Here is a 7742-nt window from a genome sequence, read left to right on the forward strand (position 1 = left end):
GCGCTTATCAGTTACAACACCTTAAAGATCTGCATCTTGGGGAAACCTCTCCTCAAAAAGAGTTTCCGAATGATGAAAGGAGGATATTGCAGAAATTTGCAACCTTATATCTCTTCGCATGAAGGTCATCAAAATTCATCAAGTGGTTGAAACAAACAAGCGCATTGGTTAAGAAAATACATTGATTTCCAAACAATTCATAGTCCCGACACGTCAATCAAACTTATTTTATTAGCCAATCAGATTGTTCCGTATAATTAGTGAGAGAAGCTCTTCGATCGGCCGCCATATTGTCCCACAAACAAACCTTTGACAAGTTGTGGGAAGTCTAAGTTTTTGTTAAGAAATGGTTTTGCGGTATGCGTGGGGAACGTGTTATATTGACGTGAGATATCCTGAGAGGTTACAGAACGGTGTTAAGCTTATTTTGTTCCCCAAACCGAAAACAAATCTCCAGAAATGTCTTCGGTGGATCAAAGCTTGCAGACGTCCACACGAATAGTTGAACATTCAGAGAATAAACAAACACAAAGCTGTTTGTTCAAAGGTAAAGCTGGTTATAATTTAATGTTTATGACTGTTATGCACACTGAGTCTTATAATAATAGCTTTATACAAGACAATTTTTGGCCGAGAACTTCAGGAATATACCATACCTGCATACCGTACAAATTCGGAATGCATCGATTTTACACATCTTTGTTAAGTTGGCTATGTTATTTATATTGCAAGAGATGGTAATTGATATGTATTGGTGTTTCGGTGTTGCTATAATTTATGTAATTAATTTTAGAACATCGTATGGTTTGTCATTGATGTCAATGTTATTGAATTATTTACAGCATTTTGTGGGAGGTAATGGACCAACCGTTGAATTTCCTGACCCATTACAAGCTGATGGATCAGCTGTTAGACCGACCAGGCCACTTCCCAAGCGGACTAGCACATTCACCGAGAGTACCTCAATGTCAAAGAAAAAAAGGTTTCTAAGGTAAAGACCCACAAATTGACAATTTTTAGTTTTTCGGAGATAATGACCAGCAATCGACTTATTAGCCCCTTCACGGCAACTGCGGTAGTACACTTTTGGGCAAAATTTGGTGAAGTTTTTGTTGACGGATATAAAATGACGTATTTTAAATAGTTACTTTTATGTCATATTTCACCAAGCTATATCATTTTGCCTCGCAAAAGAGCAGTACCGCAGTTACTGTGAAACTGTCTATTCCATTCATTACGTCGATCACACCATATCCATCAAAGAGTGAAAAAACATACCATCAGAGATAGTTACTGCAAAAACATAAGAGACATTTAGGTCTCAGATGATCACATGTAGTGTGATGTACCATAATTTATGATTATTATTTTAATCTTTTAAATTTTTAATTTTGGTAACTTCATGCACACTTTGTTTGCCATTATAACCAGCTAGTTAATAGTGGGCATTATATGGCAGACGAAAAATCTTTTTCTTTCTTACTAATTATTTTAATTTTTTATTTATAGTACAACAGATATAGAAGAACATGGAGAAAATGTGAACTCAACAACAGAAACTGAAACGTTAATCAACATCAACAGTGGTAACAGAAGAACCTTGTAAGCATTCAAAAATTTCCTATTTACCTAACTTAATTTTGGACTGTTTGTTTAGCAAGAAACGGCTTTGCGTAGGTTTTGAAAAAAAACACATAATTTTTCCAGCATAGTGGTCATAAACGGAATGTCAGGCTGTATTCTCTCCACAGAGATATCTTTCTGTGTGAAAACAACAAAATCACAAAATGCACAACCGGTGATCATGAGTTGGCCCTGAATTTGAGCATTATGTGCATGATTTTTTTTCAATGTGATTTCATTGTTTTTACACAAAAAGAAATCTCGCACATTCTTGCATGCTTCCGCAATTGTCATATTCCTAGCAGAATATGGACATTATATTTCAATAAGACCGCACTGACCATTGTCGCATACCTTACCATCAGGAGTTGCCCCTAAAAAGGCAAACTCCTTGTTAATAACTAGCCCATAGGTGTGGATGTGCCTAGCTGGAAAGTCTTTTAAGTATCTACACTTTGCATCCTTTTCGTGGATTTTACCATATTCTAAGGAAGGAGCGGAAATCTTTTTAATGTTAAATATGCTTCCCAGAAACTTGTCATTAGGGGTTGACTTTCTTTGCAAAATTTTCCCAAAGTTAGATGCAGTCAAACGATTCTTTCTTTTATTGTACCATTGTGCTGAATCACTTTGTTCTCGTGTATACAATTCAATTTTTATGGGATCACACTCTTTGTATTTCAAATTCAAATCCATATACTCTTGTGGCAATGGTGCAGGGGATGGGTGGAATACATCAGTATTGCCACAACCATCTGATATGGGTGGCTCAACCTCCTTAATGTTATTTGTCTGGAAAAAAACTTCACTTTGTATAAAACTGAATTAAGTGTAAGTAAGTATCAGATTGAAATTAATCTTTTATTTTTATAGGGATTTCTCCAATTGAGATGTTTGCAATGGCAACTGAGCTACATGTGTTAAGAGAAAAAGAGAAGCAGCACGAAGCTACAATATGCACTCTGAAAGAGGAAATAAAGGAACTTAAAGACAAACTATCATCCGACGATCAGAAGCTATCGTTTGGAGTCGACGAAGTGATAAGAAGAGAGGGAAAATTAAACAAGAGGCCCACGGGCCTTATAGGTCACCTGAGTATTGTGTAACAACTTTCAAACAATTAAATTTAGTTCATGTTTTAAACCAGAGGCCATGAAATTCACAATTTACAATTTTGAAAGAGGCACCCTTGCTTATCATAATTATAAACTTAGCATGCTTACTCTTTTTACTTAATACCCAGACGTAGATCAGAGTAACAAAGAGAAAATGCACTACCACTTTATACCCTGTTGTGCACCTCACCCTAAAGGAACCACTGACCCAGGAGCTACATATTTCAAAATTCTGCAAATGTTATCATAAAATGGTTGATTAAGACAAAAGAGCAGATTTCAAAGCATTAATTTATTTTTAAACTATGTAACCCCCCTCCCTCTGACCCTGGGGGCATAAAAAACCATTTTGATAGATGCACCTTTCTTCATCATAAATATATATATACTTGGATAATTGGCATAAAACCCAGGAGCAAAGAAAAAGATTTTCAAAGAATTTATTTTTACTATATAATCAATAGAGCCCCGCCCTAGCACCATAACCCTTAAACCTGAGGCCTTAAAATTCTAAATTTTGGAAGAGGCACTCTTGCTCATCATAACTATGTGCTTAGTTAGTTTATTTAATACCTAGAAGCAGAGAAGATTTTCAAAGAATAAATGCATTTTCACTATATAATCTATAGAGTCACGCCCTTACACAAGAACCCCTGATCCTGGGGCCATAAAATTCACAAATCTTGAAGAGGTAGTCTTGCTCATAATAACTATGTGCTTAATTAGCTTATTTAATACCCAGGAGCAGAGAAGAAGATTTTCAAAGAAACAATGCATTTTCATTATATAATCTATAGAGCCCCGCCCTAACACCAGAACCCCTGACCCAGGGGCCATAAAATTCACAAATCTTGAAGAGGTAGTCTTGCTCATCATAACTATGTGCTTAGTTAGTTTATTTAATACCCAGGAGCAGAGAAGAAGATTTTCAAAGAATTATTGCATTTTCATTATATAATCTATAGAGCCCCGCCCTAACACCAGAACCCCAGACCCTGGGGCCATAAAATTCACAAATCTGGAAGATGTACTCTTGCTCATCATAACTTTGTGCTTAGTTAGCTTATTTAATACCCAGGAACAGAGAAGAAGATTTTCAAAGAAATTATGCATTTTCACTATATAATCGATAGAGCCCCATCCTAACACCAGAACCCCTGACCTTGGGGCCATAAAATTCACAAATCTTGAAGAGGTTGTCTTGCTCATCATAACTATGTGCTTAGTTAGTTTATTTAATACCCAGGAGCAGAGAAGAAGATTTCAAAGAATTATTGCATTTTCAATATGTAAGCTATATAGCCCCCCCCCCCCCACACACACACACAAGAACCCCTGACCTTGGGGCCATAAAATTCACAAATCTGGAATAGGCACTCTTGCTCATCATATCTATGTGCTTAATTAGTTTATTTAATACCCAGGAGCAGAGAAGAAGATTTTCAAAGAAATAATGCATTTTCACTATATAATCTATAGAGCCCCGCCCTAACACCAGAACCCCTGACCCTGGGGCCATAAAATTCACAAATCTGGAAGAGGCACTCTTGTTCATCATAACTATGTACTTAGTTGGTTTAGTTAATACCCAGGAGCAGAGAAGAAGATTTTCAAAGAAATAATGAATTTTCACTACCTACTTATTTAGCCCCGCCCTAGCACTAGAACCTCTGACCCTGGGGCCATGAATTTCACAATTTTGGTAGAGGACTCATTGCTGATTACAATCATGCAAACAGTTTGACTGCTTGATGTCCAGGAGTAAAGAAGAAGATTTTTAAAGATTGCACTAATTTTAGTGGTTTTGGCCCCACCCCTCAGGCCCCAGGGGGGCAGGGATCATGAAATTCACAATTTTTGTTCCCCTTCACCCATAGATGCTTTGTACCAAATTTGGTTGAAATTGGTTCAGTGGTTGCAGAGAAGAAGCTGAAAATGTTCAAATGTTAACGCACGACGAACGACGCACGACGACGGACGAAAACAGATAGCAATAGGTCACCTGAGTTTACTCAGGTGACCTAAAAAATTTGTTCAAATATTACACTGGCATTGTATATATAAGATTTGCTGGTCTTCTGGCATTTTTAGTCTCAGATGGATCCTCAGTAAATTATGAAAAAGGTCGTAAAGACATTAAAAAGTTGTCACTGGAAGATGGACTCTTTTTAACTTTATGTAGACTGAGACATAACTTTGGTTTGAAAGATTTGTCAGTTAGTTTCAAACTTTCACTGCAGTCATCTGGAATTGTATTTAATACTTGGATTTCATTGATGTATTTTAAGTTGGGTCAGCTTTGTATTTGGCCTCATCGTGATGTAATTATAAATAACATGCCTAAAGATTTTAAAAATGATTACCTTACTACTTTGGTTATTATTGATGGTACTGAATTTAGAACACAAGCACCATATGCACTTGGTTTGCAGAGTCAGCTATACAGTGATTATAAGTCTAGTACTACTTTGAAAGCTTTCATTGGTTGTGACCCAAATGGTTCAGTGATTTTTGCATCGGAATTGTTTACAGGATATACGAGGGCTGTTCAATAAATAATGTCCTGAACTATATAACATACATTACAGAGATCATTTGACATTAAACTTGACTTTCTCTAATTACTGAATCTTTCATGAATTCATAACAGTTTATGTGACCACTTTTCATCACAAAGTTTTATCGTGAGAAGCTGGGAAACAAGGGCTTTTCGAGACACTGCATTATAAATGAATGGTAAAGAATCAGTAAACTAGAGTGAAAATAAAAGCTTCATTATAGCTGTCGTAAAACTTGTTCAAAATCCCAAAGAAATATTCACTGAAATATATGACATTTACAGCAACCAATGCCTGTTTTATAGACAAAAGAGCAGGTAAATTTCAATGATCAAAAATTATATAATGGGCATCAAAAATGGGTATCCTCCTTGCCAACAAATATTATAACAACTTATGTACTGGTTAGCAAATTTCAACAAATAATATTTGATGATGTATGATTGACTTTCAGACACATAGCAAATTAAAAAGACATCATATCGGGAGCAGTTTACACTGTTTTTAAGAAACGTTTGACGGCAAAAAAGCTTGGTACTCAAAGGTCACCCTATATTTTGAAAAATGAGTGAAAACGACAGCGTATACGAAATTCTTAACAATTATTTTAAAATATCAGTAATTTCAGTTATCCACGTTTTGTTTTAATTTTAAATAGATATTGGAACATGGATCTATTGATTAAAACCCTCAAAACAAAATTTACCATAAGATCTACTTGATAAAAACAGCGAAAGTCTGACAAGAGCACAGAAATTCAAGAGCAAAGAGACAGATTTATATGTAAATTTCTTAAAAATTAGTGGTATTGTTGTTCAAATTCGTATTCGGAGAGACAGTTTAATTTCTGGAGGAGTCTAGAAAGCAATTTTTTTGCAAAAAAGTCAAAAGGTTTATTAGAGGAAGGACCAAGAATCAAGAATCTACTTCATTGAATTTCTTCAAGACAGCGTCCAAACCCGCATGCCCTGAAAAGTAAAGGGGTTTTCGGGATAAACAGAAAGTTAATGTTTTTTCACATGAACAATATTCGCCAAATTTTTGACCTTTTGACTTGTTTCTATTTTCAAACTTGAAAAAAACACCTTTCAGAGGGAAGAATCAAGTCCGGGAAATCATTGGATCTGCCATTTTCCAGTATACTAATGACCATACCCAAAAATGAGTTCTAACAACAATCAGAAATTGGATACAAAATGTTACGGACATGTATTTTACTTCAAAGAGATTAATTAGTAAAATCATAAAGGCTAAATCGTTGAAAAGCGTCTTTTGCTTCTTTCTGAGCACTGAGGACATTATTTATTGAACAGCCCTCGTATATCAGATAATCAAATTTGTGAACAGTCAGGATTTTACAATGTTCTTAAATCACTAAAATTTAAAGGTTACGTAAAAGATGGTGATGCTTTCACGGCTGATAAAGGGTTTACTATTAGAGAGGAATTAAGTAATTTAAACTTGGAATTGAATAGTCCACCAATGGCTTCTTCAACATGCCAGATGTCAGTTTCAGACACTGTGCTTACTGAGAAGAATGCAAAGCATCGTGTGCACATTGAAAGACTTATCGCAAAGGTTAAAACTTACAAAATGCTTTCTGTTCGCATTCCTACATCATTATTTAAAAACATTAACAAAATTTGGTCTGTATGTTGTCACTTCACTTTATTCCATGATGTGTTTGTCACAGAGAGTAAAAATTGATGTAACTAAATAACATTATTTATTTAAATTGTTACAGGAAAAAAATCTCAGTGTGACCATCTTTCTGTAGAAATGTTGGAGAAACTGAATGCTTGATATGTTTAAAAAGCAGTTTTTAGTCAATGATATGATTATGTATATGTTATTAACATGATATTGATAGTCTTGTACAGGTGATGCCCCAATTCTATAATCTGTGTAATCTTTCAAAGCATATGTTTATGTAATAATATTTTGTACCTGATATGACAATATTGAGTCTATCTGCACATCACCAAGGGGGGTGTTTACAAGTGGATGATCTGCTGATATTGTATACTCTAGAGGGGTTCCCTTTAAAGGTACTTGGACACAGATTTGAAGTTAATATTTTCTCATTTTTTCTGTATAATATCACGAATTACATATTTTAATAGCATTTCACACAAAGATTAATTAAAAATCTTATTTCGTTTAAAAGTTATTAAAACTTAAAATTTTTTGGCGGGTTTGATTGACACCTCATTGCACTTTCACAAATTTTAACTTTATTCTTAATCCTTAGGAAAAGTGGCAATTTTGATGTGTTTTAATGAGAAATATTAAAACTTTTATCAAGAAAAATAATTTTATTCAGAGTAGAAATGTTAGAAAGCAAAACACCTTCACGAGTACCGTCATTCCGAACTAAGAGATGCGTGCAGAGTTTAGCAAATCGAGCACACTTGTGTTATGTACACAGATTTTGTAAACAGGGCTC

The 7742-nt window shown here is 34.9% G+C and overlaps 1 pseudogene; it reads left to right on the forward strand.

Annotated features, from left to right (window-relative positions):
- Positions 1 to 346: 346 nt before the first annotated feature.
- Positions 347 to 7003, forward strand: LOC134234686 (uncharacterized; annotated as a pseudogene).
- Positions 7004 to 7742: the final 739 nt, after the last annotated feature.

The sequence above is a fragment of the Saccostrea cucullata genome, unplaced genomic scaffold (genome assembly GCF_032062105.1).
Source record: "Saccostrea cucullata isolate Sc308-1 unplaced genomic scaffold, CSIRO_AGI_Scuc_v1 ctg332, whole genome shotgun sequence".
Classification (NCBI taxonomy): Eukaryota; Metazoa; Mollusca; class Bivalvia; order Ostreida; family Ostreidae; genus Saccostrea; species Saccostrea cuccullata.